The 26,373-nt window shown below is 46.5% G+C and overlaps 1 long non-coding RNA gene across 1 annotated transcript in view; it reads left to right on the top strand.

Moving 5' to 3' along the window:
* The first annotated feature begins 11,468 nt into the window (after nucleotides 1-11,468).
* The window catches only part of LOC144699601 (uncharacterized), a 40,085-nt gene continuing 25,180 nt past the window's right edge, over nucleotides 11,469-26,373 (top strand). The window contains exons 1-2 of the long non-coding RNA XR_013580570.1: nucleotides 11,469-11,582; nucleotides 15,250-15,314. This is a non-coding gene — a long non-coding RNA (uncharacterized LOC144699601). The remainder of the gene's footprint in view (nucleotides 11,583-15,249; nucleotides 15,315-26,373) is intronic.

Here is a 26,373-nt window from a genome sequence, read left to right as displayed (position 1 = left end):
CTGAGACCCCATTCGCCGAGACCCTCGTGACTGAGACCCCATTCGCCAAGACCCTCGTGACTGAGACCCCACTCGCCGAGACTACATTCACTGAGACCCTATTTATGGTATGAATGTATAAATGTCCTGTCAAAAAAAACTTGCATTTATACAGCATTTGTCATGGCCTCCAGAAGTGTAGTCACTGTTGTAATATAAGAAACATAGCAGCCAACATGCACACAGCAACTCCCACAAACAGCAATGTGGTCATGACTAAATAATCTATTTTTTGTGATGTTGACTGAGGGAAAAATTTTTGGCCATGGCTCCAGGGATGTCTCTTCTGCTTTTCTTTGAAATAGTGCCATGGGATCTTTTACATCCACCCGGGCAGAAAGATGGAGCTTCTATTTAGTGCCTCATCTGAAGGACAGTACATCCAGCAGTGCAGCACTCCCTCAGTACTGCATTGGAGTGTCAGCCTTGGCTCTCAAACACAGGATGGGGAATTAAACCTCAGAAGCAAGAGTGCTATGAACTGAGCCCCAGCTGTCACCTGTCAGAGGTGTATCACTCAGAAACCTCCTTTTTTCTGCTTGATGAAAAGAAATGCTGAAATACTATATATGGGTTAACCTGGGGTACCCTTGTTAACTTATCCATCACTCCAATTTCCAATTACCCTTTCCACAACCCTTTCCCATACAAGCGCAGTACATTGAACACTTGTGCATTTACTGCCTCCCACATGATTGTCCAAGGCTCCAAACATTTATTCTGTGTTTCATGTACTTCCTCCAATCCATCTTTGAAAAAAATTGTATTTGAGATGTAGGTGATGTGGGTAAGGCCGAAGTTATTGAGCTTTGCTAGGCGGTCCGAGGTACACTAGGCCTTCCCCTTGAACTATTACAGCCCTTGTGGTGATGGTGGCCCCATTGTGAAGGGAGATGGTGAATTCCTGGATCCTGACCATTTCTGATTTTTTGACGACCTGGTCAGTTATTTTTACAATTTGAAATAGATAAAATGGCCTTAAGAACGAAGGAGAGAAAGGTACAACACAGTAAAATAATGTTCTCATTCCAACCCCCATGGTTTTACATCATTTGCAACATTCAATGTTGGATTTATTTGCACTAACCAGCTATAATTTCCTTCAATTGTCAGCAAGTTTCACAAGAGCTCGAGGTGTTTTATTTCCTCTGTTTTACTGATTTTCTGTGATTAAAATTGCCACTGCACATTATAACAACTGAACTGACCACAAAACAATTCACAAAATACTTCATGGATTTTGCTGATAGGAGTAAAGTCTCTTTTATGCAATACCGGATTTTATGATATTTCCAAGGGAACAGCAGCAAGAAATGTAAAATCACTTCAATTCATAACTATTGTATGAGACCCCATTCGCCGAGACCCCAATTCGCCGAGACCCCAATTCGCCGAGACCCCAATTCGCCGAGACCCCAATTTGCCGAGACCCCATTTGCCGAGACCCCATTCACCAAGACCCTAGCGACTGAGACCCCATTTGCCGAGACCCCATTTGCCGAGACCCCATTTGCCGAGACCCTAGCGACTGAGACCCCATTCGCCGAGACCCCATTCGCCGAGACCCCATTCGCCGAGACCCCATTCGTTGAGACCCCATTTGCCAAGACCCTAGCGACTGAGACCCCATTTGCTGAGACCCCATTTGCCGAGACTCTAGCGACTGAGACCCCATTCGCCGAGACCCCATTCGCCGAGACCCTAGCGACTGAGACCCCATTCGCCGAGACCCCATTCGCCGAGACCCCATTCGCCGAGACCCCAGCGACTGAGACCCCATTCGCCGAGACCCCATTCGCCGAGACCCCATTCGCCGAGACCCTAGCGACTGAGACCCCATTCGCCGAGACCCCATTCGCCGAAACCCTAGCGACTGAGACCCCATTCGCCGAGACCCTAGCGACTGAGACCCCATTCGCCGAGACCCCATTCATTTTAATTCAATATTTTGAATGATGCACTACATTCTGTTCATAGTAAACACTTGCCATGTATATAATTCAAGTTACATAGAATCACCCCTTATTATGATTATGCAACATTATCTATTGAATATGAACATATGAATTAGGAGCAGGAGTAGGCCATTCAGCCCCTCGAACCTGCTCCGACATTTTACAAGATCATGGCTGATCTAATTGTGACCTCAACTCTATTTTCCTGTCTACCCCCTATAACCTTTGACTCCCTTCTCAATCAAGAATCTATCTAACTATGCATTAAAAATATTCAATACCCAGCCTCCACCGCTCTCTGGGGAAGAGAATTTTACAGACTAACAACACTCTGAGAGAAAATAATTCTCAGCTCCGTCTTAAATAGGAAACCCCTTATTTTTAAACTGTGTCCCCTAGTTCTAGTCTCTCCCACAGGGGAAACATCCTCTTTGCATCCACCCTGTCAAGTCCCCTCAGGATCTTATATGTTTCAATAAGATCATCTCCCATTCTTACATTCCAATGGATACAGGCCCAGCCTGTCTAGCCTTTCCTCAAAAGGTAACCCCTTCATCCCTGGAATCAGTCAAGTGAATCTTCTCTGAACTGCTTCTAATGCAATTATATCCTTTCCTAAGGACACCAAAACTCTACATAGTACTCCAGATGTGGTCTCACCAAAGCCCTGTTCAACTGTAGCGAAACTTCCCTACTTTTATATTCCATTCTCCTTGCAATAAAGGACAACATTCCATTTGCCTTCCTAATCACTTGCTGTACCTGCATTCTAACCTATTGTGACTTATGTACCAGGACACCCAGATCCCTCTGTACCTCAGAGTTCTGCAATCTCTCTCCATGTAAAAATATATTGCTTTTCTATTCTTCCTGCCAAAGTGGACAAGTTCACATTTCCCACATTATACTCCATCTGCCAAATATTTGCCCATTCATTTAACCTTTCCATATCCCTTTGCAGAATCCTAATGCCCTCTTCACAACTTACTCTCCTGTCTATCTTTGTGTCATCAGCAAATTTAGCAATCATACATTCAATCTCTTCATCCAAGTCATTGATATAGACTGAAAATAGTTGAGACCGCAGCATTGATCCCTGCGGCACTCCACTGGTTACAGCTTTCCAACCAGAAAATGACCCATTTACCCCTACTCTCTGCTCCCTGTTACCTAACCAATCCTCTATTCATGCTATGTTACCCCCTACACCATGAGCTTTTATTTCTGCAATTACCTTTGATGTGGCATCTTATCAAATGCCTTTTAGAAATCTAAGTACACCACATCTACAGGTTTCCCTTTATCCACTTTGCTTGATACTTTCTCAAAGAGCTCCAATAAATTAGGTGAACACGATGTCCCTTTCACAAAAGCCTGTTGACACTGCCTGATTGCATTAATATTTTCTAAATGCACCACTATAACCTCCTTAATAATAGGTTCCAGTATTTTCCCTATGACAGATGTTAGGCTAACTGCCCTGTAGTTTTCTGCTTTCTGTCTCCCTCCTTTCTTGAGTAGAGGAGTCACATTCGCTATTTTCCAATCTGATAGGACCTTTCCAAAATCTAGGGAATTTTGGAAAATTACAACCAATGCATCCATTATCTCAGCAGCCACTTCTTTTAAAATCCTAGGATGAAATCTATCAGGACCTTAGGACTTGTCAGATTTTAGTTCTAATAGTTTTCTCAGTGCCCTTTCCCTAGTGATTGTAATTGTTTTAAGTTCTTCTCTCCCTTTCACCTCTTCATATATAAATATTTCTGGGATGGTATTTGTGTCTTCCACAGTGACAACAAACACAAAATATCTGTTCAACACTTCCGCCATTTCATTATTTCCCATTATTAATTCCCCAGACTCTCTCTCTAGAGGACCAACACACATTTTAGATACCCTTTTCGTTTATAAATAATTGTAGAAATTCTTACTACCCAGTTTTTAATTTCTGGCTAGCTTTCTCTCATACTCTAATTTCTCCATCATTTTCTTTTAGTCATTCTCTTCGCTTGTTTTTAAAATCTGTCCAATCTTCTGACCTGCCACTCATCTTTGCAGAATTGTACGCTTTTTCTTTCAATTTGATACTATCATTAACTTTATTCGTTAGCCATGGATGGTGCATCCTTCTCATAGCGTCTTTCTTTCTCACTGGAATGTATCTTTGTTGAGTGTTCTGAAATATCTCCTTAAATTCCTGCCACTACATTTGTACTGTCCTTTCTTTTAACCTAATTTCCCAGTTCACTTTAGTCAGCTCTGTCTTTATACCTTGTAAATGCTCTTATTTAAGTTTAAGACACTCTTAGACTACACTTCTCACCATCAAACTGAAGGTGAAATTCAGTCATGTTATGATCACTGCTACCCAGAGGCTCCTTTATTATGATGTAATGAGACAGGAGTAATTAATGACAAATTACCAGACCTAGAATAGCCTGCTCTCTGGTTGGCTCTAGAATGTGTTTTCTTGAAAACATTCTATGAACTCATCTTTCAGGCTAACTTTGGCAATCTGATCTGTTCAATCTCAATGTAGATTAAAATCACCCATGATTATTGTTGTACCTTTGTTACAAGCCTCCAATGCCTCTTCCTGTATACCCTGTCCCACAGTGTGGCTGCTGTTAGGGAACCTATAATGTACTCCCACAAGTGACTTCTCACCTTTACCATTTCTTACCTCTACCCAAACTGATATTGAGAACTAAGGTCAATTCTCTCTTTTGTACTAATGTCATCCCTAATTAACAGAGATACCCCACAACCTTTCCCTAGGTTCCTGTCCTTCTGAAATGTCAAGTACCCTTGAATATTCAGGTCCCTGGCTTGGTCACCTTGCAACAATGTCTCTGGGATGGCTATCAAATCATATATATTTATTTCGATTTGAGCTGGCAACCTATCAGCTTTTTTAATGAGTGCTACGTGCATTCAGATACAGACACTTTAGTTCTTACTTTTTACTATTATTTCAAACTTTGGTTTCATCTGCTGCTGCACTCTTAAGTTTGTGTGCTCTGTCACTTCCTTCCACATTCTGATTATCATTGCCCATGTTGCTATCCTGTAGTATTGTCTTGTCCTTCCCCTTTAATTTACCTCATCTCTCCTCTCTTGAACCCTCCTACCCCCAACTATTTAGTTTTGATTAAAATGGCATATGCTCTTGGGGGTCCAAAGATATTGCACCAGATGTTGCTGCTCTCAAAGTAATGTTGACAATATAACAAATGGGGCATCATTTAACAGTGTGCGAGATCACACAGCAATTAGAATAATCCAGAAAAGAAACAGGACCTGCAGAATCGAAAACATGTCAAATGAAGCATGTTGCACATTTAATCCAACTGGTTAATCAAAACGTACTGACCTTTTAAGTTAAAAACAAAAGTAAAAAAGGTTCACAGGAAATAAAATCATGAAATGCTTGAAGGAATATTTTGCACAAAGAAATATGTAAATTAGATCTGATGGAAACAAGGAGAAAGCTCAAGATGATAGAGACCCAATGGAAAAGCAAAGAAAGTAATATGCAGCAGAAAAAGTTAATAGAAGTCAATTGCCAGAGAAACGGCATTGATAGAATTGATAGAAATCTGTTAAATAAGTGGGAGTGTCGGTTTGCGAATATCATCATGTGCTGAGTGATATCCCCACTTCAGCCCCCACACTGAGAACATTTTTTTCACCCACTACCATCTCCTTCTACCCAACTCTGTGCTAAGCAAGTTTTTATCTTTCTCACATTCGAACAAGATTCTCCCACAAGCTAAATTTTGCCCTCCCAGTGAACATTTTGCTCCCTTTCCTCCTCCTGAGCAAGTCTGTGTTCCTGTTCTCTCTGCTCCAGTCCCTCAGCCCAATCCTCATTGCTACCTCCCTAAAATGGAGAAACAAAAATGGAGTACCGTTAGAAATTTGTGGAACACGATGTTTGTAGGACAGCAAATGCAAATACTTAAGTCAGAATCGAGAATCGCTAAAGCTCAGGTGGAAGTCAATGCTGCTGCGCAAAGTGTCAGCAGATTAAAACCGGAAACAAATCCATCCCAACCTTTCACTCAATGAGTAAGTACCCCCATCTTCCCCTTGGGCTCACACCCTCCTCCTGCTGAGAAGGAACCATGAATGATCTCACCCCTCGCTGAGAAGGCAGTTGTGGTTTGTATTTATTTGCCCCACCTGCTGACTGGCTCAAATCGCCACTTGTTCATTGGCAGCTGCTGCTTCCCATTCGACATCCACAACACTTCCCCCCACCCAGTCCTCACGGGTTATATTTCCCATTCCGAAACACCTACTAACTACCGATTCCCTTTGCCCCCGTTTGTAACTGTCCCCATGTCACAGGTTACCCCATCCTGCTTTATTTATTTAATTATGTTTATTTACCCCATCCCACTTTATTTATTTAATTATGTTTATTTACCCCATCCTGCTTTATTTATTTAATTATGTTTATTTACCCCATCCCGCTTTATTTATTTAATTATGTTTATTTACCCCATCCTGCTTTATTTATTTAATTATTTTTCTTTACCCCATCCCGCTTTATTTTCCCTTCTAGAACTTTCCCCCGTCTCTGCCATTTTCCGACATGATCCTTGTCTGTTCTCTGCTTCAATCCTCCTGCTCCTGATCATCCGGAGTTTCCTTGCTCAGGATTCCCTTCTTGTCCTACACCCTGTCCCTTTTCCCATCCTTCTTTTCCTTTCCCCTCCTCTCCCCCCGCCCCCTCCTCCGCTCTCCCCCCGCCCCCTCCTCCGCTCTCCCCCCGCCCCCTCCTCCGCTCTCCCCCGCCCCCTCCTCCGCTCTCCCCCCGCCCCCTCCTCCGCTCTCCCCCCGCCCCTCCCCCACTCTCCCCCGCCCCCTCCTCCGCTCTCCCCCCGCCCCCTCCTCCGCTCTCCCCCCGCCCCCTCCTCCGCTCTCCCCCCGCCCCCTCCTCCGCTCTCCCCCCGCCCCCTCCTCCGCTCTCCCCCCGCCCCCTCCTCCGCTCTCCCCCCGCCCCTCCCCCGCTCTCCCCCGCCCCCTCCTCCGCTCTCCCCCCGCCCCCTCCTCTGCTCTCCCCCCGCCCCCTCCTCCGCTCTCCCCCCGCCCCCTCCTCCGCTCTCCCCCCGCCCCCTCCTCCGCTCTCCCCCCGCCCCCTCCTCTGCTCTCCCCCCGCCCCTTCCTCTGCTCTCCCCCCGCCCCCTCCTCTGCTCTCCCCCCGCCCCCTCCTCCGCTCTCCCCCCGCCCCTCCCCCACTCTCCCCCCGCCCCCTCCCCCACTCTCCCCCCGCCCCCTCCTCCGCTCTCCCCCCGCCCCCTCCTCCGCTCTCCCCCCGCCCCTCCCCCACTCTCCCCCCGCCCCCTCCCCCACTCTCCCCCGCCCCTCCCCCACTCTCCCCCCGCCCCCTCCCCCACTCTCCCCCCGCCCCCTCCTCCGCTCTCCCCCCGCCCCCTCCTCCGCTCTCCCCCCGCCCCCTCCTCCGCTCTCCCCCCGCCCCCTCCCCCACTCTCCCCCCGCCCCCTCCTCCGCTCTCCCCCCGCCCCTCCCCCACTCTCCCCCGCCCCCTCCCCCACTCTCCCCCCGCCCCCTCCTCCGCTCTCCCCCCGCCCCCTCCTCCGCTCTCCCCCCGCCCCCTCCTCTGCTCTCCCCCCGCCCCCTCCTCCGCTCTCCCCCCGCCCCCTCCTCCGCTCTCCCCCCGCCCCCTCCTCCGCTCTCCCCCGCCCCCTCCTCCGCTCTCCCCCCGCCCCCTCCTCTACCCATAATTTGTTCCTCTCTCCTTTGCTGTGAAACTGGGGCCATGTTCACTTCAGACCATAAAAAGTCCAAAGCCATTCAGAGTTAATCATTGTTTAGACGATGAACTTTGCCGACTGGAATGTGCTGGTCAGATTCTATCTCAGGAGCACAAATTGTTTTAAAAGTAGTGCGTTTGTCAAAAAAAATGTGGTATTTATGTTGGCAGATGTGCCAGGACCATATTTTTGCACCTTTTGTATTTATTACAGAACGCAGAGCGAACGCAGAGTGATGGCAAATGAGAACTTTTCCATCTGAGCCCTACCTAACTCAACATGGGTGAGCAGCAGACCCAGCTGAGATGGATAGCAGCCGTCTTTCCATATTTAAATCAAAGTCTTGTACCCGTTCAAGAATCCCAATGCAATTCCTGTGTACCGGGAGACAGAGTGAGGGTTGCACCTGCTCTGTCCATTCGTTCCAGCAGCCCAACAACAACAACTCCTTACATTTATGTAGTGCCATTATCACAGTAACATAGACACTTCACAGGAGCTTTAGCAAAGAAAATTTTACACCAAGCAATATGAGCAGTTATTAGGGCCGTTGACTAATAACTTGGTCAAAGAGGTACGTTTTAGGGAGTTCTTAAAAGAGCAAAGCAAGGTAGAGAGGCCAAAGAGGTTTAAGGTGGAAATTCCAGAGCTTATGGCCTCAGCAGCTGCAGGCAAGGCTGCCAATGGTGGAGCAATTCAAATTGGGGAACTCTGAGGCCAGGAATCGAGGTGCACAGATGTCCAAAAGGAACCTTAAAAGTAATGCAGCCAAACACCCCCAAAACAGATGACATTTTATTTCTCTTGTTTGGTTGGAAGAGCAGGATCTCTTCACCGATTGGACGCTGCTCCATTTTGGAGCTTTCAGACAGGCTGAAACTTACCTTTACAGTCGCAACAGGACATGGACTCTTTCCATCATTTTTAAAATGTGACCTTGCCATTATCAAGTGCTTGGATTATACACTCTGAATTGACAGTGACATAAAACAGACATAGTGCAAACTGGCAGTAGGTTTATGACCTCTCTGTCTCGATTTCTGATGATAGTCTGTCCACCAATATCCATTACAAGCCTACCGACTCCCACAGCTACCTCGACTACAGCTCCTCACACCCCGCTTCCTGTAAGGACTCCATCCCATTCTCTCAGTTCCTTCACCTCCGTCGCATCTGTTCTGATGACACTACCTTCAAAAACAGTTCCTCTGACTTGTCCTCCTTCTTCCTTAACTGAGGTTTTCCACCCACAGTCGTTGACAGGGCCCTCAACCGTGTCCGGCCCATCTCCCGCGCATCCGCCCTCACACCTTCTCCTCCCTCCCAGAAACATGATAGGGTCCCCCTTGTCCTCACTTATCACCCCACCAGCCTCCGCATTCAAAGGATCATCCTCTGCCATTTCCGCCAACTCCAGCATGATGCCACCACCAAACACATCTTCCCTTCACCCTCCCCTGGCGGCATTCCATAGGGATCCTCTGGGACACCCTGGTCCACTCCTCCATCACCCCCTACTCCTCAACCCCCACCTATGGCACCTCCCCATGCCCACGCAGAAGATGCAACACTTGCCCCTTCACTTCCTCTCTCCTCACCGTCCAAGGGCCCAAACACTCCTTTCAAGTGAAGCAGCATTTCACTTGCATTTCCCCTAACTTAGTCTACTGCATTCGTTGCTCCCAATGCGGTCTCCTCTACACTGGAGAGACCAAACGCAAACTGGGCGACCGCTTTGCAGAACACCTGCGGTCTGTCTGCAAGAAAGACCCAAACCTCCCTGTCGCTTGCCATTTTAACACTCCACCCTGCTCTCTTGACCACATGTCTGTCCTTGGCTTGCTGCATTGTTCCAGTGAAGCCCAACTGGAGGAACAGCACCTCATCTTCCGACTAGGCACTTTACAGCCTTCCGGGCTGAATATTGAATTCAACAACTTTAGATCTTGAACTCCCTCCCCCCATCCCCACCCCGTTTCTTCCCCCTCCCTTTTGTTTTTTTCAATAATTTATATAGATTTTTCTTTTCCCACCTATTTCCATTATTTTTAAATCTACAACTAATACCTCGTCAGTCTTTCCACCCCACCCCCACTAGAGCTGTACCTTGAGTGTCCTGCCATCCATTCTTAATTAGCACTTTTCTTAGATAATATCACCACCTTCAACACCTCTTTGTTCCTTTTGTCTGTGACAACTTTTGATTATCTGCTCCTATCACTGCTTGCTTATCTCCACAATCACCACCCCCCCTGCAACTTCTCTCCCCCCACACCCCACCTTAGACCAGCTTATATTTCACCTCTCTCTTAACTATACTCAGTTCTGCTGAAGGGTCATGAGGACTCGAAATGTCAACTCTTTTCTTCTCCGCCGATGCTGCCAGACCTGCTGAGTTTTTCCAGGTAATTCTGTTTTTGTTATGACTCAATTACGTGTGCAAGTTGATTGATTCCTTGGCCTTGGTCTTTGTTTCTTGTGCATAATACCATCCACCCCCACAAGTGTTTCACATATTTTTTAAAAATCTTTAAACATACATATATCTTCACAAATGTAATTTACATGCTCTATGTCCACAAGAAATCAGAAAGGGGAACATCCATCCCTCTCTACATATTTCTCAGTCCCCTCACGTTATAAACAGATTATTCAGAGACTGGAGCAGATATTGATGCCCAGCTTCCGATACTGTGACATGAAGTTGTTCTCCAGTGACATCAGAAATATTTCCAATGGATTCTGCCCACTGCCTGACTGCTTCCAGCCAGCAGTGTTAAAGGGTAAAGCACAGAAATAGAGAGGAATCAGAAATGCCTAGAGATGCGGTATGGTAATTCGGATGATATCAGTACCCTTCTTTACATTTCTCAAGTTCACTCTCCACCTCTCCTGAAAACACTGACACTCTCATTCCACTGATGTCAGCAGCTCGGTGGTGCATCACCAAAGGAGCCATTCTTTATGTGTTAGTTCAGACAGTGAGTGCTGGGAAGCTATCTGACCTCAACTCAATCTAATTCGGGTCACATCCTGATGGCCACACGTGCACACTTTTTGTAGATGTTACATTTTGGGTTTTTTTTTTCTAACCCTTTTAATCCAGGTTATTTCGAATCAAGTATCAATGAAATTTATTGTACCAGATGCAAATAAATAAGTAAAAGTCACATAAGTTTTAACAGTAAGATGTTTTTCCACCTAATCCTAAATGAGAGAGGAAAGACACAAGTCCAATCACTAGGACACAGTCTAGCTACCTTCATAATAGATGACAATCCTTCAAAGGCAGCAGAATCAGTGCTTCAGTTCACTTACTTAGACAGCGTGACTTTCTCCAATAGGAACTGTTGTCTTGACTACCATAGGCATCGCACTTGCGAGCACCACAATTCACTCTTTACGCCATAGATGGAGGTTAAACAGAAGTCAGAAGCTGAAAAGCACAAATACATCAGAAATATCTGTGTTCAAATATAGCTCAGAAACATGGGTTAAAGTAACGAACAGACAAATCGATGGATTTGATTTTAGATTGCATAACTAAAGCAAAATAACACTCAGGTCAAAATCTAAAATGGGAGAGCACACAACCTGATAAATCAAATACCATTGACCCTGATTAGTTAATCATTCTCAGCCCCTCTTGTATAGACACTTTGTACAGCGCCCTGAGTCTAGCCAGGCCAGAGCATTCACCACCACTGAATTGGAAAAAGCATGAGGAAAACGCAAAATACCAACCAATGACAAGATAAAAGAGTTGCTTCACAGCACTGACCTCACTGCTGAAGAGGCACAGGTGAGAATCCTGGACCAATACAGTTTGGAAGCAGCTGTTTGCTCGAGTCACTAAGCCAGTACATGACGAGGGGTACAGGGTTAGAGAAGGTTACAGGAATAGTGATGGGTGAGGACATTGCAGGGTTTTAAACAAGAGGATTCGAATTTTAAATAAATAAGGAACAGAAGTCTGTGTAGCATTGCAAGGACAAGGCTGATAAGTGAGTGGAACTTGGATACAAGCAGCAGAGTTTTGAAGCTTATAGAAAGTGCAGACTGGGAGATCAGTTAGGAAAGCAACAACTTGCATTTATATAGTGCCATTAACATAGTAAAACATACAAGATACTTCATAGGAGCAACTATCAAAGTTTGACACAGGGCTACTTAAAAGAAATAACAGTTTGGTCATTCAGGTAGGTTTAAAGGAGTGTTTAAAATGAGAAAGAGGTGGAGAGGTTTAGGGAGGCAATTCCAGCACATAGGGCCCAGGCAAATGAAGGCATAGCTGAAAATTGGGATGCATGAGGGACCCGAATTGGAAGAGCACAGGGATCTCGGAGGGTAGTCAGGCTGGAGGAGATTACAGAGATAAGGGTGGACAAGAGGGATTTGAGAACAAGGATGAGAATTTTAAATTGAGGCATTGCTGGACAAAGAACCAATAAAGGTCCCTGAGCATAGGGGTGATGAACAAATGGGACTTGTTGCAACTTGGGATATTGGGCAGCAGAGTTTTGGATGAACTCAAGTTTAAGGAGGGTGTGAAGTTGGAGGCTCCCGAGGTGCACGTTGGAAAAGCTGAGTCAAGATGAACAAAGGATGGATGAGGGCTTCAGCAGCAGATGAGCTGAGCTGGAGGAGGAACATGAAAAATTACAGAGGTGGAAATGAGTGATCTTCTTGCTAGAAAAGAGATGGGGGTGGAAGTTCAGCACAGTATCAAATAGGAACCAAGTTGCGAACAGTTTAGTTCAGTCTCAGACAGATGCTAAGTAGAGGGATGGAGTTGGTCGGTAGGGAGCAGAGTTTTTGATGGGGATTGAAGACAATGGTTTTGGAATAACTGACTTTGGAGATGACAAAGGCATGTCTGAGGAGTTCAGCAGTAAATGGGCTGACGCAGGGTCAGAATCAAACAATGTTACAGAGATGAAGTTGGTAGTCTTAGTGATGGAGAAGATATGTGTTGAATAGGATGCCAAGGTTGGGAATAGTCTAGTTCAATTGAGACAGTGGTCGTGGTGGGGATCAGAAACTGGTTTTGTGTTAATCACCAAGCAGAATGCTGGTGATAGTGGATTCCCTCGTTGAGGAGGTGGAACTTGTAAAGATTTAAAGGGCACAGGAAGTATATAATGGGGGTTGGGGGACAGGACAGCTCACCCATGAAAACAAAGTCAGCATGGAGCCAACTCACTGCACGCCACCTGTCCCAGAGCCTTAACATGCTGCGGGGGGGCTAAATAGACAACCCGTGGGACTTCTGCCCCTCATTGGGCAGGAAGTCCAGCACATGGCAACTGCTGGCTAATCAGATTGGCCAGAGCTCCAGCAGCTCCAGCACCTAGTGGAAGCTGCTGGGACTGCAAGCGGACCCAAGAAAAAGGCCCAATGGATCTCGGTGTGAGGTAAATCTGGGTATTGGCCGGGGAGGGTTCAGCCAGTTTAGGGAGGGGGGGGACAGATTGGTGGGGTTTGGCCAGCAGGTGGGTAGGAAGAAAGGGGGAGTACTATCTTAGGGGGGCTGCCCGATGATGCACAAAGGGCACCCCCCCAAAAATAACACCCTGCCTTTCTTCCTGCCCTTTTAAAAAGTTTTTTTTAAATATTGCCTGCCCACTCCTGCCGACTGCCCACGCCAAATGTACTATCTGGCAATTGGCTTCTTAACTGGTTCAATTGACCCTTGATTATTTATTTAAATATTGCGGACATACTGCCAATTTCAGCACCTGCCCACCTATTGTTTTATGGGGATGAGCTCCCAGGTGAGTGGGAAGGTGGTGGGGTTTGTGAATGTCTTATTAATCACATTGTTAAGGTTTAATGGAGCTACATTGTTAAACAGGTGATGGGTATTTGTGCACCTATAAATGGGGATAGCTGGGACACTGGTGGTTGGGGTAGTGTTGACTGTGAACTAAGTCAACAAGCTCTCTGCACAAAGTAAACTGCTGTGTCTTAGTTTTAATTTCACCAACTAGCATGGGTCCTGTTAATAGGGTTGGCACCCACCCTATTTTACATGCCCCCTCCCCTGCTGAAAGCACACCCGGCAGGGGTATGTAAAATCCAGCCCCAAGTTTCAAATCAAGTCATTTTATTTACAATGTGCAAATAAGTAAATGTTGCATATGTTTTAACATCTTTCCACCTAACTCCAAATGAGAAGAAAGACATAAGTCCAATCGCCAGGACACCTTCATAATAGGTGACAATCCTTCCACAACAGCAGAGTCAGAGTGGTTCAGTTCACTTACTTAGGCAGCACGACTTCCTCCAATAGGAACTGTTGTCTTGACTACCATAGGCATTGCACTTGCGAGCTCCACAGTTCACTCTTCACTCCATGGATGGTGTTGCCAGAGGGCGCCTCGATGCTAGAAATCGATTTGATTATGCTCAGAAGATTGAGTGAAGGGCTTTTTAAAAAGACTCTGGAAGACTCCTCCTGGTGTAGCAGGGAGAAGGGATCATGTTGGAAAGCTGAGAGGAATTTTGGACTTTAACTACAAGACTGTATATCTGCTGAGAAGGTGCCATGATATGTAAAGGTGGTGTAGGATGTTTGGTTGTGTTAATTAGTTAATGGTGAAAGTACCTTTTCTGTGTTTTATTGCATTAGTTGCCTACTAAGAAATGTTTAGTCAATTTTGATTTTTATTTGTGAAATGTTGCTCAATTCTTCCTGCTGGTTATTGGGAAATTCACATTCTCTTTTTTAAAAGTTATTGGTCTCTATGGGATCGTAACAAATTAGGAGTTCTTGACGGTCACAAATTTATATGGTTACATTGGGATTTGCCAGAGTTTAAACAAACAAGATTTCACATTTACATTTGCTGTATTGAGTGAAAAGTTAATATGGCTATGTTCAATGTTCAGACATTTGTGGAGAGAGAGGAGGTGTCTGTGAATGCCTTGCAACAGTTAACAAAGGTGAAGAAAGGTAACAATGTTGAAAACTAAGAACTATAAAGAAGTAACAACAAAATATAACACAATAGTTCAATGGAGACCTCTGCTGGACTTTTTGATATCTCAAGTTCAAAAAGTATTGGCTGTTCATAAATTTTAAATTCAATTAGTTATTGGTTAAGCTAATAAATTGTTGGTTTTCACTTGGGTACAAGTGGGTTTTAGCTGGTTTTGAACAATAAACGATCCCTGCAGCCAAAGAAGAGAGCATCAACGAGGTCAGAAGCCTCTTTGTAATAATAGACCCTCCCAAGCAGTTCACTGATCCTGGAATTTCTCTTTCCGACTGGCTTGGATACGGCTCAGTCCAGCAGGGGAAGTGAGGCAAACCTGGTGGACGGGGGAGGGGTGCTTGCACTGGTCAGCAACTGCCCATAGCATTGGTGTGAAGCTAGGGGAAACATCCCTACTCCCCTGGCTCAAGATCAAGATATTTAGAAAGTAAGGAAGTTAACGTTTTAACTTTTTTTGCTGTTATTATCTAGCATTCCCCTGAAGGAGTTGCTGCATTTGCTTGCGTGGCCTGAAATTTCCTCAAATTGTGGAATCGGTAAGTCATTCCTACTTTTCCGGTGACTTTGTAACCAGTGTGGGGGTGGGTCCTTCATAATTCCTCAACCATTTTAAATCAGTTTTTACAGATTGGAATGACATGATTCTAGAATAGTATTGAAGGGAGCTAAAATTGAACTGTTAAACTCATCAGCAACGCCAAAAAAACCTTTTTTTCCCAGAAGGCACTGCGCCAAACTGCATTTTAACAGCACCTCCAGTAACAGAAATTCATTAATCTCACTGCAATTTTAGCAGTTGTGTTCACCAGTTACACATCATAGTCAGGAGGTGGCAGCATTCAATTCTTGATGTTAAGAACAATTTAATTATCTCACCAACAGTTCAGGAGAAAACTTATTACAAACAATTATGGTCCAACAGAATCTAATTTACTTAAACTTTTTATACCTCCTCAGAGCTGAGATTGGTTTTGATATGAAATTATTCTCATTAACAGTAATTCCATGTCATATTTCGCATATTTTGTGGACAGAATTTTGAGTTCAGCGGGCGGGCACGGTCAGTGGGCACGGTCAGCGGGCATGGTCAGCGGGCACGGTCGGCGGGCACGGTCGGCGGGCACGGTCGGCGGGCACAGTCGGCGGGCACGGTCAGATGGCACAGTCAGCGGGCACGGTCAGTGGGCAAGGTCAGTGGGTATGGTCAGCAGACAGTCAGTGGGCACGGTCAGCGTGCACGGTCAGCGTGCACGGTCAGCGGGCACGGTCAGTGGGCACGGGATTGGCTGGGAAACGGCCCCAACTGTGATTTCACGTTGAACGGGCCAACCAAGGCCGCTCAGTGTGAAACGCGGCTCCGCACTGGTCAGTAAGGGCCAAGCGGGGGCCGGGGGCCTGTCAGCTGCAGGGTCCAATAGCGACTTGGCGGCCAGTTTAAAAACAGCCCAGCCCCTGGACGGCTGTCACGGAAGAACATCTGTTCTGCATTAGTCAAGCGATGGGGTTGAGTGCAGCTGGAGACGCCAGGCGGGAGGGCAGGTCAGGTGGGCACTCAGCCCCTCACTTTTCGGCTGAGTGCCTCACGGTCCTCCTGGAGGAGGTGGCTGCCAGGAGGGACACCCTTGTCCCCAGCGATGGCAGGAGGAGGCCATCGCATCTCACAAAGAGGACATGGCAGGAGGTGGCAGTGCTGGTGAGCAGCCGTGATGTGGTGCGGTGCCCAGGGGTGCAGTGCTGGAAGAGGTTCAATGACCTGCTGTGCTCAGGAAGGGTGAGTACCGTGTTGGCATGGCTCAGTGTGTAGAAGCGTTAAGGTGTGGTCATTCCCCCCTGCCCCCCCCTGCCCCTGTGGTCCTCAGGGGTGTTAGAGTCTGAGTGCCAACTGTCAATGACGCCGGAGCTGGCCAAGGGGGTGAGCCCTGGCTGCTTGGCCTCAGTGCCTCGTGGTTCGAGGGCCATGACTCGGATGTGCCCTGCGAGGTGCTCCTCAGCTGGGGTTGGCCAGGCTGCAATGGCGCTGCGGGTAGAGAGTGGTCTCACCAATGCTCCTCTGTCATTTCAGGGGAAGACGAACCATAACCGATCAGAGAGGTCACGGACAGGCAGAGGCCTCACCCAACCTGCTGCTGCTGATCAGGTTCGAGCAGGACGCCCTTGAGCTAGAGACTCGGCCCACGCCCCACATGCAACCGGGCGTGGAGAGGCGGGGGTGCCAGATGAAGGTCAGAGGCAGTGCACAGAGGTGAGAGTTTTGGTTGGTGCAACCATTCTAGTGCAGTCTCTCCATTGATGGGAGCCTCAAACCTGAAGTCCCCATTGATCATTGGAAGACGATGGCACCATGATGCAGATCTCCATTGTCTCACCAGGGAGCCTGGCACACACAGTGACAGTGTGATGACTTTAACTAATGACATGTCCTTGTTCTCCCTTTTAGATTCACCAGCACATACTCACTCTCTAGGCCCCGAAGGGCCACCCCTGACATCAGAGGACCACCTGGCTTCAGCTGCACCTGTGTCACACCCGCTCCCTGAACCAGGCACCAGCACAGATACCAGCACCTTAGGCATTAGAGCGGTGGCTAGTATCTCAGCGCACATTGGTGAGGGCACTTCCCTCTCACTTGAGGTGCAGGCGGAGACAGAGAGTGCTGAGTCGGAGGACTGCTGGAGACCAGGACAATGCTGGGTCGATGGCTGATGATGAGCCCCCCAAGTCGTCCATTTGGTGGCAGATGCTGGATGTCCAGCGGGATGAACGGGAGGATCTGGCAGAGATCCAAGAGGGTATGCGTGCCATGGTCTCCATTGTGGAGAAGTCCATGCAGAGCATGGGAACTGCGTTGACCCTCATGGGCGAGTGCACTGCCCCCTCCATTGAGAGAGTGGCGACTCTCATGGAGAGGCAGCTCCAGGGACAGAATCAGGGGTTCCTGGGGTTATGCTCAGACCCGCAAGCCCTCAATAGGCACTGAGCTCAGGTGGTCTGTGTCAGTGTGGGAGATGGATGAGGCACCCAGTAACCCAGCTAGGTGCCTGTCCATCAATGGTGAACAGGGAGGTCCAGAGCTGCCTGTTGTCTCTGCGGCTCCTCTCAGGGGCACTCTAGAAGACAGCAGCACCTCCTCTGCCCCTCTGCCAGTGACCGTGGCATCTGATGAGGCTGCGATAACTGGGGAGATGCCAGTTGTGGCACTGGCCGCTCCCTCCCAGGCGGGGCGATCACAGGCTCCACGGGCCAGAGGACGATCGCCAAGATCATCAAGGCCAACAGGGCAGCAGAGTCAGCAGCTGTCTCCAATGCTGGTGCCAGCGAGGAGTTGGCACCAAGATGTAGCACTTGCAAACGTAAATTAAAGGCACCAGGAGCACAAGAGGGACTGGTCACAAGTGATTTTCTGTTCATTTATGTTTGGTTTATACGTTTGCTGGTGTGAACATCAACACCAGTAATGGGAATGTCATTATGCTTTCAATGTGACAATAACATTAAATTTGCTTTGGTTCTGATGGCCTGAGAATACTTCACCATTTTTTCTTTCTGGTTTTTATGTATGGCCAGTGTGTAATGCTGGACGTGAGTGTCTCTAAACCTTTTTGCACAGGCACTGAGTGAACTTTGGGTTGAAATGAAAGGGTCATTTTGAACATCTGGGATGGAGGCGGCAGCCCTGGCATGAGGTGGAAGCAGATCTTTGGCAGCCTGAGCTGAAGGAGCATTGGATCAAGGCGTCCCTGGTGTCCCTGCCTCCCTGAAGGATACCGAGGTCTGCCTCCATGCCCTCAACGTTCTCCTCCCTCTGCTCCTCTTTTGACTCACTACTGGATTCATCCCCTGTGGCCTGTGCAGCTGCATCAACACCTTCTTCCTCCAGTGGGTCCCTCCTTGCCAGTGTCAGATTGTGTAGAGCGCAGCATGCAACCACTATCAGTGACACTCGCTCTGGGGGGTATTGCACTGCGCCCCCTGAACAGTCCAGGCATTGGAAGTGCATATTGAGAAGACCTTTGATTCTCTCTATCACCGCCTTTGTGGAGGCATGTTATAAAGCTGCTCTGCCTCTGTTCTTGACTGGCGGAGAGATGTCATAAGCCACTTTTTCAGCAGATAGCCCTTGTCACCCAGCAGCCATCCATCCCGCCGGGCTGGAGCACTGAAGAGCCCCGGCATCTGGGAGTGTCTGAGGATGTCTTACTGCAGTTGTACAGGGCCTTGGTGAGACCACACCTGGAGGATTGTGTGCAGTTTTGGTCTCCCTACCTAAGAAGGGATATACTTGCCATAGAGGGAGTGCAGAGAAGGTTCCCTAGGCTGATACCAGGGATGGCAGGACTGTGGTATGAGGAGAGATTGGTTCGACTGGGTCTGTATTCACTGGAGTTTAGAAGAATGAGAGCGGATCTGATTGAAACGTATAAAATTCTAACAGGGCCAGACAGACTGGATGCAGGGAGGATGTTTCCCCAGGTTGGAGAGTCTAGAACCAGGGGCCACAGTATCAGGATTCTGGGCAGGCCATTTAGCACTGAGATGAGGAAACATTTCTTCACTCAGAGGGTGGTCAACCTGTGGAATTCTCTCCCACAGAGGCTGTGGAGGCCAAGTCACTGAGTATATTCAAGAAAGAAATTGATAAATTTTTGGATATTAGAGGCATCAAGGGGTATGGAGAGAAAGCGGGAATATGGCGTGGAGATAGAGGATCAGCCATGATCATATTGAATGGTGGAGCAGGCTCAAAGGGCTGAATGGCCTACTCCTGTTCATTTCTATGCAAGCGCCATGGGATCTGCCAGGGTACCTTGCACAGACTTGTAGAATCTGCATCCTGTGATCACACACTATCTGCACGTTCCTGGAGTGGAAGCCCTTCCTGTTGACGAAGGCACCCGGCTGACCCTCTGACATCCTGATGGCCACATGTGTACAGCCTATTGCACCCTGGATGCGGGGGAAGCCAGCAATGGCTGCAAAGCCTCTGGCTCGCTCTGTCTGGCTGGCCTCGTCTGTACAGTAAAGAATAAGGATCAGTACTCGCCTGAACAGAGCGTCTGTCACCAGCTTGACGCAACTATGGACAGCTGATTGGGAGACTCCACACAGATTCCCCCACCGAGCCCTGGAAGGAGCCAGAGGCAGAGACGTTGAGGGCCACTGTGACCTTCAGAGGCACTGCCATGGGGTGTCCACCCACACAGTCGGAGCTGATCTCAGGACCGATCCTCTGACAAATGGAGGTCATGGTCTCCCTGGAGAGATGGAGCCTCCTTCAGCACTGCACCTCAGACATGTTGAGGTAGCTGCATCGCCGCCTGTAAACCCTGGCAGCAGGATAGTGGCATCTTCTGTAGCCCCTTCTGCCTTGGACAACCTGCTGGCCCTGCGCCCCTTGTGCCTGCGCCTCTCCTCCCACAGGTCCCTCCCCTGGAAACTGCATTGGGACACCCGGCCTCCTCTCCCTCCTGCCCCTCTCTTCCTCCTCAGAGAAGGTGCCACCAGCAGAGACCACAATCCCCATTCCCAGGGTAACAGAAGGCTGCCTGATACCTGGAAGGATCCACATGGTCAAAATCCTCCGGGGGCCTTGTATACACCAATAAGTCCTGAAATGAAGCCTGGAAATGCTAAGAATGAAGCTGAGAACAGAGAAGAAGCTGCCAAAAGCAACCAGCAGCAAACTATCTCCCAAACTCCTCACTACTCACAGTGGCAAAGCTGCTGACCCTTTTTATCCCACCTTTGGAATAGGTTTAGCAAATTGTTGGCTGCCCACCTGCCCGTTTTGCCCGTGTGATGAGTGTGAAATCGCACAGGTAACGTTAAATCCAGTTTAATCGCCTTTTTAATGGCCTTAACTGGCCTGGTAATTGATGGCGGGCACGGCTCCGATTCACGTTCTTGCCCGCCGACCAAAATCTGGCACGAGTGCAGGATAATGTTGGGACGCTCACTCAACGTCATCATTCGCTGTTTTACGCTCGAGCGGTTCGGGTGCGTTCCTGTCTGCTCAGTGAAAAACTCTTTTCCACCATTTCCTTAACACTGTTTAACTTTGATCTTGTACTTGCAGAGTGGAAAATGCAATAGGACAATGGGGGAATTTTAACATAGAAAAATGAGCAAGTTTGGGTCAGTTGGGAGTCTAGAAATGTTTCCCGACCCAAACCCATCTCCAGGTACCCACCAGTTCCAGCTCTAACTGAGACCGGAAGGTAGGTGTGTGACGAACCCACTCCAAGGGGGTGAGTTGATATTTCAAATGTGACAATGATGTTATGAACCTCATTGCCATTCAGGTTTTCAAATTTAACTGCTATTGGTCAGGAAACCTGTTAGCTTCATTGAGGCAAGGACTTGATGGAAACAAGGTGAATGCCTTTGCACCTATCTCCTGGATCCAGGTGCTTGCCTGAGGAGCCTCTGTCACCTCCAATCCCACCACAAGACCTCCAACCTCCCCATCCTCCAGCAGGCCTCCATCCTCCCTCACCATGAATCCTGCAATTCCACTTACCATCCCATGGCCTCTGGTTTCCTCCCCTCAGGCCTCTGATTGCCCCTCAGGCCTGTGATTGCCCCCAGCACAAGGCCTCTGATTTCCCCTATCGGACCTGCGATTCTCCGTCCCTCCCCAGTCAGTTCTCATGGATTTCCTGTCTATTTTTCATGTATGAAAGCATGAACTACAGTAGTACCATAGCAACGAGGCATAGTAGTCCTTAAAATATTTATATTTTTTCTTCCCCATTTTTCTTTCCTCTTCAAGGTAATGACTTTGGCTACATGGCTCCACAAACAGCAAGAGCTCTCTGGTACTTTACCCAAAAGTTCATGTTTAATATGTAACCCCAGGCAGTATATTTTGGCAGGGCCTTCACTACTAAGGCCTTTTACAGCCAAGCCTGAACCTGTCATCACCCAATGTCAACACACCCATACCTTAGGCAGGATTTGATGAATTGTGACCAGGAACTAGAATGTTGACAATACTTCCTTCCAAAATGTCAGCAATCGGTGATGCAAAGGAGGAAGTGGGATGTTGTTCAACAATATTGGAAGATAATTAGATCAGACTAATGTCATGGCATTTGGCTTAAATATAGGTTTCAGATTCAGAGTGAGTGACATCTACACCTTCCTTTATAGATTCCCCTCCTCTTGTGGTCTAATTCCTTTTCTTGATGTAGGGAGAGCTTTATTCGTGCATATGCTGTCACATGATAGTGACAAATGTTGGTGGAACTTGTCCAATATAAGATCAAATGTTGAAATATTAGCTATAGTCACACTGCAGAGGAATAGATAATGAACCTTGTACAGTCAAATTAAAATCAGCATGATTGTTCCATTAAATTGAGACAAAAATAGATCTACCAGAAGTATAATTCTGATTATGCAGAACTTTTACATTTCCTTCAATATTTTAATTTGCGAGTTAACTAAATTATATGGCAAGTGAAGCATTTCCATCCATAATTAATCTTCCCAATATTGTCATAGTTGAAGTCTTTCTTTTCTCAGGAATCAATTCCAAGCAAAACAATGAAATGCTTGATATATGAACAAGAAGCTAAATATCTATTCAGACTTTGTATTACAAACCCCAGAGGAAAAGAATGAGTCATAGTCCTTAAGTCGTTTGACTTTTTTAACATCCCACACAGTGTGTGCAAAATGCTGCAGTGCCAAATACATTTATCTGCTGAAAAATAATATAACTTCTGGTTGCAAAGATTAACTGACTCCAGATATCAGATGAAGAATCTTTCATTCAGCTTTCAACATACAAAAAGAGAGGGTAAAAGAAGCCGACCATTGAAAGATTCTTTTATTGTGGGTGTTTTATTTTTCCAGCTTGTTTTTCTTTCTCTCATCGTCTCCTAAGTTAAGATTCTTGCATATCTGGGAGGACACATAGGAAATCTACCTCAAGCCTAAATAAGAGCAGCTTTAGTGTTAGATGTTGTACAGAGCAGGTCTTGGCAGGTGTAACTATTTCATAGTAACTCTTTGCTAACATGTCTGTGGTATTTAATCCATATTTGATCCTGCTATAGAGTATATACTTGTGATGAAAGGCATTTTGTATTTGAAGGCAGTGGATTAAATCAGACGGTAGTAACCCAAACAACCTCAGACAAGGCCAGGTTTCAACATAGTGCTGTCTCAGTTGGCACCAAGTCTTGGTGACACACGGGGCCCGATTTTAACTTACTCAAAACTCATTCAGTCACACAGTTAAAATCAGGTTCCACCAATGTCAGCTCAGCATCACACACTAAATATGGTTTGAGAGGGTGGCATAAAAGCAAAGAGATAGGATTCCCATTTCAAGAAGCAGAACTTTTTAACGCTTATTGTTCCCCATTTATTGCTTCCTGCAGATTTCTGACAACTGGACCCTTCAGTTTTTTATCAATCCTATCATTAATATCACTCATTGATCATCCAACTGCTGAGGAGTTTCAAATGGTTGGAGCTGTCAGACTTTCCTGTTTTCTAATTTCACAAGGTAAAGCTGCCAAAAGCAACACTTGCCAAGAATTTGCAAATGTCTGTTGGCAGTAGCACATTCTGTATAGTTACGTAGAACATTATGGATTCCAGCACTTTGATTCCAAGAGACACGCTGCAGTTTATAATTCCTTTTGCAATAAAATGCAGGATATTTAATATGGATTTTATTAGATCACAACCTTGCTCAATTATCACATAACTTCTTGTTCCATGCAGCATCATTTTGTATTTGTTTTATTTTATTGGTGCAATGATTACTTTTTGCTTTTAATTGTTTTGATCATTTTCATTTTTTCTTAGGGGGGTCCTTATCCTTTGCCTTCATGCTCATCGGAAACATCCTTTCACACCTCTGGCAGTTAATTTGCATCAATCCATTTTGACATCGAGTTAATCACAATCGATGGTGATCTCGCAATGACTTGTTCAGAAAAGAAAACAAACTGACTGCAAACATTAGGTTGGGAACCAAAAGCAGTTGCAAGTTATTTTACCAATTGACACACTGACAACATTTAGAGCTCAAGACCCAAATCTCAAGACAAAAGTTTAATCGCATTTTTTAAATAGTTTTGACCGGATCCTGGTTTACATGGCTTCTTTTCCTGTTCATTGTTTATAGTATTGAAGGGCGAGGGCTGCTCTGGTACCCAAAATCGCCCGAGTGTCCGATGTTTTGTTCAAGCCAGCGCTGTTTATTATGAGCAATGCAAGGGGAAGCCCCACTCTCATGAGTAGAGGTTCTACATTACAATGTTTAATCAGTCAATTTATTCTGGTACAACAAGTTCACTTGACCAACTGCCTTGACTTTACTTGGATCTTTTCACCTGACTCTATCTACCCACCCCTCCCCCCACCGATCTCATTTTCTCCTGACTAGATCTTCTCATATGACTCTCTGCCTCACAGACAGTATACAAGGTTTATCAATTTTCAGTTTTCAGTCAAGTATCCCATGATTCTCATATGCCACGCATCAATTCCCCCTTACAGTCTGATTGCCTTTCACAATCTGAATTAGGTTCAGTTCTATTTATACTGAGAAGTAAAGTTCCTGATCTCTTCAGCAATTAGGCAAAGACAGCTTTTTAGCTCAAACAATATTTGAATGACAATTCAAATGTCAAGTTTTAATTTCCTCTGTTTTCTGGCTTGGCTGTAGCATGGACATGAGGTATTTCATTATCAACAAGGATAAAGCCGACAATCAGAAACATTTGTATCGAACTTCCTGTTAGGCTATATGGAGTTGAGTTCCATTATAGGATACCACGTGCTAAGGATACCATTGTTGATAGTGTCTGTAACACACTTGTCTGTAATGCATCTGGCTGTAATGCACCTGTCTGTAACACACCTGTAAAACACCTGTCTGTAATATACCTGTCTGTAACACAAATGCACCTGCCTGTAACACACCTGCCTGTAATGCACCTGCCTGTAACACACTTCTAACACCTGTCTGTAATGCACCTGTCTGTAACATACCTGTAACTCACCTGTCTGTAACACACCTGTAAAACACCTGTCTGTAATATACCTGTCTGTAACACAACTGCCTGTAACACACTTGTCTGTAATATACCTGTCTGTAACACACCTGCCTGTAACGCACTTGTCTGCAAATACCTACCTGTAATACACCTGTAACACAACTGTCTGTAATATATCTGTCTGTATCACACCTGTCTGTAACATACCTGTCTGTAACATACCTGTCTGTAACATACCTGTCTGTAACATACCTGTCTGTAACACACCTGCTTGTAACATACCTGTCTGTAACACACCTGCTTGTAACACACCTGTCTGTAACACACCTGTCTGTAACACACCTGCTTGTAACACACCTGTCTGTAACACACCTGTCTGTAACACACCTATTTGTAATATACCTGTCTGTAACACACCTGCCTGTAATATACCTGTTTGTAACATACCTGTAACACACCTGTCTGTAATATACCTGTCTGTAACACACCTGCCTGTAATATACCTGTCTGTAACACACCTGTCCTCCTCTTATAACTGCAAGAATACGCAAGATATTCCAAAGACAGTACAATGCAGGAATAAGGGGACTTATTTCTCTTGAGAAACCTAGGTAGATGGCACAGGGGAATACAAAGACTGATAAGAAGAGCAGTGCAAGTGAATAGTTAACAAGAAGCTTCGGTTATAATAGTCTGAAAGTTACAGAATAATAAAAATAGGCTATAACCCCAACTATCTTGAGTTGATTGAAATTTTGACCAAATCAAATACTTTCAAGAAGTGGGGCTGAATTTTGTTGATTGCTGTTAAATCCTGCTGACAGGGCCAAAAGCAGGAGGGGACCTGCTGTGTGGAAGGACCATCAATGGAGCAGAGTGGCCCCGGCCCCCCTCCCCCTCAGATCTGGAGTTGGCCGCTCTGCAGCACAGCTGTTTACAGTGGCCGTTGCTGAGGCTGCAGCTCAGCGAAAGGGCACCTCAATGGCTGGACACCCGAAGAGGGTTAAGATAGGTTGTGGGAAGAAGGCAGGCGGCAGCGATTGGGGAGGTGGGGGCTCGCTCATGAAACACCTGTGCCATTGTTGTCACCAGGGCAGCCATTGCCACTGGAGTCCGCCTTAGGCCATGGAGTGTCCTTAAAGGAGTGTAGCTCTTGACATGGAGCCCACCGGGTATTCCCACACAGTGCAGGCCCCTCTTGACACAGGAAAAATGCTCAGGGTAGGGCCCTTAATTGGCCACTAAAGTGGTTGAACAGACTTCCTGGGGGCTGGGGTGGAGTCAGAATTATCATTTTCTCCACTGCTAGCTCCTTCCTGATGCCTTCCCTCACCATTTGCCAGCCTTGCCACCTCCTGGCCCCTCTCTAAACATTACACATTAGCCATTTGTCTCTTATGGGGGCAGTGTTTTACTAAAAATCATCAGGACACACTTGTGTTGTTGAAAATATGTCAGTTAAATTGATTGTCACCCATGTATAATTGAAAACCTCTTGTTTTCACAGATGTTTTCCCAAATCTTCGTGCTGACAAAATTTTATACCAAAGTAGACTGACTGAAATGAATAACTGGGGTG

The sequence above is a fragment of the Cetorhinus maximus genome, chromosome 24 (genome assembly GCF_964194155.1).
Source record: "Cetorhinus maximus chromosome 24, sCetMax3.hap1.1, whole genome shotgun sequence".
Taxonomy (NCBI): domain Eukaryota; kingdom Metazoa; phylum Chordata; class Chondrichthyes; order Lamniformes; family Cetorhinidae; genus Cetorhinus; species Cetorhinus maximus.
This window is presented reverse-complemented; position numbering and strand designations above follow the sequence as displayed.